Consider the following 10576-nt stretch of genomic DNA (forward strand, 5'->3'; position numbering starts at 1 on the left):
GAAATTGTATCAACCAGAAATTTAAGAATGTGATCTATGGCAAGGAAACATATGTGGGGTGAGGTGTACGAGCCTATGGTCGATGATCAATGGCCACACAACCCAATTTTTGTCAAAAATAGCCATGAACGACCATTTTAATAATATCGAAGGCTAACACCTACGGATTTTTGACCAAGAAATCGTCTGCACCAGAAATCCAAGAATGTGATCTATGGCAAGGAAACATATGTGGGGTGAGGTGTACGAGCCCCTGGTCGATGATTAATGGCCACACAACCCCCATTTTTGTCGAAAATAGCCATGAACGACCATTTTCAATAATATCGAAGGCTAACACATGGATTTTTTTACCAAGAAATGGTCTCCACTAGAAATCCAAGAATGTGATCTATGGCAAGGAAACATATGTGGGGTGAGGTGTACGGGCCTCTAGTCGATGATCAATGGCAACACAACCCCCATTTTTGTCGAAAATAGCCATGAACGACCATTTTGAATAATACAGAAGGCTAACACCTACGGATTTTTGACCAAGAAATGGTCTCCACTAGAAATCCAAGAATACGATCTATGGCAAGGAAACATATGTGGGGTGAGGTGTACGAGCCTCTGGTCGATGATCAATGGCAACAAAACCCCATTTTTGTCGAAAATAGCCATGAACGGCCATTTTCAATAATACCGAAGGCTAACACCTACGGATTTTTGACCAAGAAATGGTCTCCTCCAGAAATCCAAGAGTATGATCTATGGCAAGGAAACATATGTGGGGTGAGGTGTATGAACCTCTGGTCGATGATAAATGGCCACACAACCCCATTTTTGTCGAAAATAGCCATGAACGACCATTTTCAATAAATACCGGAGGCTAACACCTACGGATTTTTGACCAAGAAATGGTCTCCACCAGAAATCCAAGAATGTGATCTATGACAAGAAAACATATGTGGGGTGAAGTGTTCGAGCGTCTGGTCGATGATCAATTGCCACACAACCCCCATTTTTGTCGAAAATAGCCATCAACGACCATTTTCAAGGACACTTAAGGCTAACACCTACGGATTTTTGACCAAGAAATGGTCTTCACCATAAATCCAAGAATGTGATCTATGGAAAGGAAACATATGTGGGGTGAGGTGTATGAGCCTCTGGTCGATGATCAATGGACACACAGCCCCCATTTTTATTGAAAATAGCCATGAACGACAATTTTCAATAATATCGAAGGCTAGCACCTACAGATTTTTGTCCAAGAAATCGTCTCCACCAGAAATCCAAGAATGTGATCTATCGCAAGGAAACATATGTGGGGTGAGGTGTACTAGCCTCTGGTCGATGATCAATGGCCGCACAACCCCCATTTTTTGTCGAAAATAGCCATTAATGAACATTTTCAATTATACCGAAGGCTAACACCTACGGATTTTTGACAAAGAAAGGGTCTCCACCGAAAATCCAAGAATGTGATCTATAGCAAGGAAACATATGTGGGGTGAGGTGTACAAGCCAATGGTCGATGATCAATGGCAACACAACCCCCCATTTTTGTCGAAAATAGCCATGAACGACCATTTTCAATAATACCGAAGGCTAACACCTACAGATTTTTGACCAAGAAATGCTCTCCACCATAAATCCAAGAATGTGATCTATGGCAACGAAACTTATGTGGGGTGAGGTGTACGAGCCTCTGGTCGATGATCAATGGCCACACAACCCCCATTTTTGTCGAAAATAGCCATGAACGACCATTTTCAATAATACCGAAGGCTAACACCTACGAATTTTTGACCAAGAAATGGTCTCCACCATAAAAATCCAAGAATGTGATCTTTGGAAAGGAAACATATGTGGGGTGAGGTGTACGAGCCTCTGGTCGACGATCAATGCCCACACAACCTCCATTTTTGTCGATAATAGCCATGAACGACCATTTTCAATGACACTGAAGGCTAACACCTACGAATTTTTGACCAAGAAATGGTCTCCACCATAAATTAAAGAATGTGATCTATGGCAAGGAAACATATGTGGGGTGAGGTGTACGAGCCTCTAGTCGATGATCAATGGCCACACAAACCCCATTTTTGTCGAAAATAGCCATGGACGACCATTTTCAATAATACCGAAGGCTAACACCTACGGATTTTTGACTAAGAAATGGTCTCCACCATAAATCCAAGAATGTGATCTATGGCAAGGAAAAATATGTGGGGTGAGGTGTATGAGCCTCTGGTCGACGATCAATGGCCACACAACCCCCATTTTTGTCGAAAATAGCCATGAACGACCCTTTTCAATGACACTGAATGCTATCACCTATGAATTTTTGACCAAGAAATAGTCTGCACCATAAATCCAAGAATGTGATCTATGGCAACAAAATATTTGCCGGGTGAGGTGTACTAGCCTCTGGTCGATGATCAATGGCCACACAACCCCCATTTTTTGTTGAAAATAGCCATTAATGAACATTTTCAATAATACCGAAGGTTAACACGTATGGATTTTTGCCCAAGAAATTGTACCCACCAGAAATCCAAGAATGTGTTTTATGGCAAGTAAACATATGTGGGGTGAGGTGTACGAGCCTCTGGTCGATGATCAATGGCCACACAACCCAATTTTTGTCAAAAAAAGCCATGAACGACCATTTTAATAATATCGAAGGCTAACAACTACGGATTTTTGACCAAGAAATCGTCTCCACCAGAAATCTAAGAATGTGATCTATGGCAAGGAAACATATGTGGGGTAAGGTGTACGAGCCCTTGGTCGATGATCAATGGCCACACAACCCCCATTTTTGTCGAAAATAGCCATGAACGACCATTTTCAATAATACCTAGGGCTAACACCTACGGATTTTTGACCAAGAAATGGTCTCGACAAGAAATCCAAGAATGTGATCTATCGAAAGGAAACATATGTGGGGTGGTGTACGAGCCTCTGGTCGATGATCAATGGCCACACAACCCCCATTTTTGTCGAAAATAGCCATGAACAACCATTTTCAATAATATCGAAGGCTAACACCTATGGATTTTTGACCAAGAAATGGTCTCCACTAGAAATCCAAGAATGTGATCTATGGCAAGGAAACATATGTGGGGTGAGGTGTATGGGCCTCTGGTCGATGATCAATGGCAACACAACCCCCATTTTTGTCGAAAATAGCCATGAACGGCCATTTTGAATAATACCGAAGGCTAACACCTACGAATTTTTGACCAAGAAAAGGTCTCCACTAGAAATCCAAGAATACAATCTATGGCAAGGAAACATATGTGGGGTGAGGTGTATGAACCTCTGGTCGATGATTAATGGCCACACAACCCCCATTTTTATTGAAAATAGCCATAATATCGAAGGCTAACACCCTTAGATTTTTGTCCAAGAAATCATCTCCACCAGAAATCCAAGAATGTGATCTATGGCAAGGAAACATATGTGGGGTGAGGTGTACTAGCCTCTGGTCGATGATCAATGGCCGCACAACCCCCATTTTGTCGAAAATAGCCATTAATGAACATTTTCAAGAATACCGAAGGTTAACACGTACGGATTTTTGCCCAAGAAATTGTCTCCACCAGAAATCCAAGAATGTGATCTATAGCAAGGAAACATATGTTGGGTGAGGTGTACGAGCCTCTGGTCGATGATCAATGGCCACACAACCCCATTTTTGTCGAAAATAGCCATGAACGACAATTTTCAATAATACCGAAGGCTAACACCTACGGATTTTTGACCAAGAAATCATCTCCACCAGAAATCCAAGAATGTGATCTATGGCAAGGAAACATATGTGGGGTGAGGTGTACGAGCCTCTGGTCGATGATCAATGGCCACACAATCCCCATTTTTGTCGAAAATAGCCATGAACGACCATTTTCAATAATACCGAGGGCTAACACCTACGGATTTTTGACTAAGAAATGGTCTCCATCAGAAATCCAAGAATGTGGTCTATGGAAAGGAAACATATGTGGGGTGAGGTGTATGAGCCTCTGGTCGATGATCAATGGCCACACAACCCCCATTTTTGTCGAAAATAGACATGAACGACCATTTTCAATAATACTGAAGGCTAACACCTATGGATTTTTGACCCAGTAATGGTCTCAACTAGAAATCCAAGAATGCGATCTATGGCAAGGAAACATATGTGGGGTGAGGTGTACGGGCCTCTGGTCGATGATCAATGGCAACACAACCCCCATTTTTGTCGAACATAGCCATGAACGGCCATTTTGAATAATACCGAAGGCTAACACCTATGGATTTTTGACCACGAAATGGTCTGCACTTGAAATTCAAGAATACGATCTATGGCTAGCAAACATATGTGGGGTGACGTGTACGAGCCTCTGGTCGATGATCAATGGCAACACAACCCCCATTTTTGTCGAAAATAGCCATGAACGGCCATTTTCAATAATACCGAAGGCTAACACCTACGGATTTTTGACCAAGAAATGGTCAGCTCCAGAAATCCAATAATATGATCTATGGCAAGGAAACATATGTGGGGTGAGGTGTATGAACCTCTGGTCGATGATAAATGGCCACACAACCCCATTTTTGTCGAAAATAGCCATGAACGACCATTTTCAATAATACCGAAGGCTAACACCTACGGATTTTTGACCAAGAAATGGTCTCCACCAGAAATCCAAGAATGTGATCTATGACAAGAAAACATATGTGGGGTGAAGTGTTCGAGCGTCTGGTTGATGATCAATGGCCACACAACCCCCATTTTTGTCGAAAATAGCCATGAACTACCATTTTCAAGGACACTGAAGGCTAACACCTATGGATTTTTGACCAAGAAATGGCCTCCACCATAAATCCAAGAATGTGATCTATGGAAAGGAAACATATGTGGGGTGAGGTGTATGAGCCTCTGGTCAATGATCAATGGCCGCACAACCCCCATTTTTGTCGAAAATAGCCATGAACGACCATTTTCAATAATACCGAAGGCTAACACCTACAGATTTTTGTCCAAGAAATCGTCTCCACTAGAAATCCAAGAATGTGATATATGGCAAGGAAACATATGTGGGGTGAGGTGTATGAGCCTCTGGTCGATGATCAATGGCCACACAACCCCCATTTTTGTCGAATATAGCCATGAACGATCATTTTCAATAATACCGAGGGCTAACACCTACGGATTTTTGACCAAGAAATGGTCTCCACCAGAAATCCAAGAATGTGATCTATTGAAACGAAACACATGTGTGGTGAGGCGTACGAGCCTTTGGTCGATGATCAATGGCCACACAACCCCCATTTTTGTAGAAAATAGCCATGAACGACCATTTTCAATAATACCGAAGGCTAACACCTACGGATTTTTGACCAAGAAATGGTCTCCACTAGAAATCCAAGAATGCGATCTATGGCAAGGAAACATATGTGGGGTGAGGTGTACGGGCCTCTGGTCGATCATCAATGGCAACACAACCCCCATTTTTGTCGAAAATAGCCATGAACGGCCATTTTCAATAATACTGAAGGCTAACACCTACGGATTTTTGACCAAGAAATGGTCTCCACTAGAAATCCAAGAATACGATCTATGGAAAGGAAACAAGTGTGGGGTGAGGTGTACGAGCCTATGGTCGATGATCAATGGCAACACAACCCCCATTTTTGTCGAAAATAGCCATGAACGGCCATTTTCAATAATACCGAAGGCTAACACCTACGGATTTTTGACCAAGAAATGGTCTGCAGCAGAAATCCAAGAATATGATCTATGGCAAGGAAACATATGTGGAGTGAGGTGTACGAACCTCTGGTCGATGATAAATGGCCACACAACCCCATTTTTGTCGAAAATAGCCATGAACGACCATTTTCAATAATACCGAAGGCTAACACCTACGGATTTTTGACGAAGAAATGGTCTACTCCAGAAATCCAAGAATGTGATCTATGGCAAGAAAACATATGTGGGGTGAATTATTCGAGCCTCTGGTCGATGATCAATGGCCACACAACCCCCATTTTTGTCGAAAATAGCCATGAACAACCATTTTCAAGGACACTTAAGGCTAACACCTACGTATTTTTGACCAAGAAATGGTCTCCACCATAAATCAAGAATGTGATCTATGGCAAGGAAACATATGTGGGGTGAGGTGTATGAGCCTCTAGTCGATGATAAATGGCCACAGAACCCCCATTTTTGTCGAAAATAGCCATGAACGACCATTTTCAAGAAGACCGAAGGCTAACACGTATGGATTTTCGACCAAGAAATGGTCTCCACTAGAAATCCAAGAATGTGATCTATGGCTAGGAAACATATGTGGGGTGAGGTGTACAAGCCTCTGGTTGATGATCAATGGCCACACAACCCCCATTTTGTTGAAAATAGCCATGAACGACCATTTTCAATAATACCGAAGGTTAACACGGACGGATTTTTGTCCAAGAAATGGTCTCCACTAGAAATCGAAGAATGTGATCTATGGAAAGGAAACATATGTGGGGTGAGGTGTACGAGCCTTTGGTCGATGATAAATCACTACACAACCCCCATTTTTGTCGAAAATAGCCATGAACGACCATTTTCAATAATACCGAAGGCTAACACCTATGGATTTTTTACCAAGAAATGGTCTCCACCAGAAATCCAAGAATGTGATCTAGGGCAAGGAAACATATGTGGGGTGAGGTGTACGAGCCTCTGGTCGATGATCAATGGCCACACAACCCCCATTTATGTCGGAAATAGCCATGAACGACCATTTTTCAATAATACCGAAGGCTAACACCTACGGAATTTTGACCAAGAATTCATCTCGAACAGAAATCCAGGAATGTGATATATGGCAAAGAACATATGTGGGGTGAGGTGCACGAGCCTCTGATCGATGATCAATGGCCACACAACCCCCATTTTTGTCGAAAATAGCCATGAACGACCATTTTCAATAATACCGAAGCATAACACGTACGAATTTTTGACCAAGAAATGATCTCCACGAGAAATCCAAGAATGTGATCTATGGCAAGGAAACATATGTGGGGTGAGGTGTACGAGCCATTAGTCGATGATCAATGGCCACACAACCCCCATTTTTGTCAAAAATAGCTATGGCAAGGAAACATATGTGGGGTGAGGTGTACGAGCCTATGGTCGATGATCAATGGCAACGCAACCCCCATTTTTGTCGAAAATAGCTATGAACGGCCATTTTCAATAATATTGAAGGCTAACACCTACGGATTTTTGACCAAGAAATGGTCTCCACTAGAAATCCAAAAATACGATCTATGGCAAGGAAACATATGTGGGGAGAGGTGTACGAGCCTATGGTCGATGATCAATGGCAACACAACCCCCATTTTTGTCGAAAATAGCCATGAACGGCCATTTTCAATAATACCGAAGGCTAACACCTACGGATGTTTGACCAAGAAATGGTCTGCAGCAGAAATCCAAGAATATGATCTATGGCAATGAAACATATGTGGGGTGAGGTGTACGAACCTCTGGTCGATGATCAATGGCAACACAACCCCCATTTTTATCGAAAATAGCCATGAACGGCCATTTTCAATAATACCGAAGGCTAACACCTACGGATTTTTGACCAAGAAATGGTCTGCAGTAGAAATCCAAGAATATGATCTATGGCAAGGAAACATATGTGGGGTGAGGTGTACGAACCTCTGGTCGATGATAAATGGCCACACAACCCCATTTTTGTCGAAAATAACCATGAACGACCATTTTCAATAATACCGAAGGCTAACACCTACGGATTTTTGACCAAGAAATGGTCTCCTCCAGAAATCCAAGAATGTGATCTATGGCAAGAAAACATATGTGGGGTGAATTATTCAAGCCTCTCGTCGATGATCAATGGCCACACAACCCCCATTTTTGTCGAAAATAGCCATGAACAACCATTTTCAAGGACACTGAAGGCTAACAACTGCGTATTTTTGACCAAGAAATGGTCTCCACCATAAATCAAGAATGTGATCTATGGCAAGGAAACATATGTGGGGTGAGGTGTATGAGCCTCTGGTCGATGATCAATGGCCACACAACCCCCATTTTGTCGAAAATAGCCATGAACGACCATTTTCAATAATACCGAAGGCTAACACCTACGAATTTTTGACCAAGAAATGGTCTCAACTAGAAATCCAAGAATGTGATCTATGGCAAGTAAACATATGTGGGGTGAGGTGTACGAGCCTCTGGTCGATGATCAATGGCCACACAACCCCCATTTTTGTCGAAAATAGCCATAAAGGACCATTTTTAAGAAGACCGAAGGCTAACATGTACGGATTTTTGACCAAGAAATGGTCTCCACCAGGAATCCAAGAATGTGATCTATGGCTAGGAAACATATGTGGGGTGAGGTGTACAAGCATCTGGTTGATGATCAATGGCCACAACCCCCATTTTGTTGAAAATAGCCATGAACGGCCATTTTCAATAATACCGAAGGTTAACACGGACAAATTTTTGTCCAAGAAATGGTCTCCCCCAAAAATTCAAGAATGTGATCTATGGAAAGGAAATATATGTGGGGTGAGGTGTACGAGCCTTTGGTCGATGATAAATCGCTACACAACCCCCATTTTTGTCGAAAATAGCCATGAACGACATTTTCAATAATACCGAAGGCTAACACCTATTGATTTTTTACCAAGAAATGGTCTCCACCAGAAATCCAAGAATGTGATCTAGGGTAAGGAAACATATGTGGGGTGAGGCGTACGAGCCTCTGGTCGATGATCAATGGCCACACAACCCCCATTTATGTCGGAAATAGCCATGAACGACCATTTTCAATAATACCGAAGGCTAACACCTACGGATTTTGACCAAGAAATCATCTCCACCAGAAATCCAAGAATGTGATATATGGCAAGGAACATATGTGGGGTGAGGTGTACGAGCCTCTGGTCGATGATCAATGGCCACACAACCCCCATTTTTGTCGAAAATAGCCATGAACGACCATTTTCAATAATACCGAAGCATAACACGTACGGATTTTTGACCAAGAAATGGTCTCCACGAGAAATCCAAGAATGTGATCTATGGCAAGGAAACATATGTGGGGTGAGGTGTACGAGCCTTTGGTCGATGATCAATGGCCACACAACCCCCATTTTTGTCAAAAATAGCCATGAACGACCATTTTCAGTAATACCAAAGTCTAACACCTACGGATTTTTGACTAAGAAATGGTCTCCACCAGAAATCCAAGAATGCGATCTATGGCAAGGAAACATATGTGGGGTGAGGTGTATGAGCCTCTGGTCGATGATCAATGGCAACACAACCCCCATTTTTGTCAAAAATAGCCATGAACGACCATTTTCAATAATACCGAAGGCTAACACTTATGGATTTTTGACCAAGAAATGGTCTCCACCAGAAATCCAAGAATGTGATCTATGGCAAGGAAACATATGTGGGGTGAGGTGTACGAGCCTCTGGTCGATGATCAATGGCCACACAACCCCCATTTTTATCGAAAATAGCCATGAACGACCATTTTCAATAATACCGAAGGCTAACACCTACGGATTTTTGACCAAGAAATGGTCCCTACCAGAAATCCAAGAATGTCATCTATGGCAAGGAAACATATGTGGGGTGAGGTGTAGGAGCCTCTGGTCGATTATCAATGGCCACACAGCCCCCATTTTTGTCGAAAATAGCCATGAATGACTATTTTCAATGACACTGAAGGCTAACACATACGGATTTTTGACCAAGAACTGGTCTCCACCATAGATCCAAGAATGTTATCTATGGCAAGGAAACATATGTGTAGTGAGGTGTATGAGCCTCTGGTTGAAGATAAATGGCCACACAACACCTATTTTTATCGAAAATAGCCATGAATGACAATTTTCAATAATACCGAAGGCTAACACATTAGGATTTTTGCCCAAGAAATGGTCTCCACCAGAAATCCAAGAATGTGATCTATGGCAAGGAAACATATGTGGGGTGAGGTGTATGAGCCTCTGGTCGATGATCAATGGCCACAGAACCCCCATTTTGTCGAAGATAGCCATGAACGACCATTTTCAATAATACCGAAGGCTAACACGTACGGATTTTTGACCAAGAAATGGACTCCACCAAAAATCCAAGAATGTGATCTATGGCAAGGAAACATATGTGGGTGAGGTGTACGAGCCTCTGGTCGATGATCAATGGCCACACAACCTCCATTTTGTCGAAAATAGCCATGAACAACCATTTTCAATAATACAGAAGGCTAACACGTACGAATTTTTGACCAAGAAATGGTCTCCACCAGAAATACAAGAATGTGATCTATGGCAAGGAAACATATGTGGGGTGATGTGTACGAGCCTCTGGTCGATGATAAATGGCCACACAACCCCCATTTTTGTTGAAAATAGCCATGAACGACCATTTTCAATAATACCGAAGGCTAACACCTAAGGATTTTTGACAAACAAATGGTCTCCACCAGAAATCCAAGAATGTGGTCTATGGCAAGGAAACATATGTGGGGTGAGGTGTATGAGCCTTTGGTCGATG

The sequence above is a fragment of the Zea mays genome, chromosome 7 (assembly GCF_902167145.1).
Source record: "Zea mays cultivar B73 chromosome 7, Zm-B73-REFERENCE-NAM-5.0, whole genome shotgun sequence".
In the NCBI taxonomy this organism is placed as follows: domain Eukaryota; kingdom Viridiplantae; phylum Streptophyta; class Magnoliopsida; order Poales; family Poaceae; genus Zea; species Zea mays.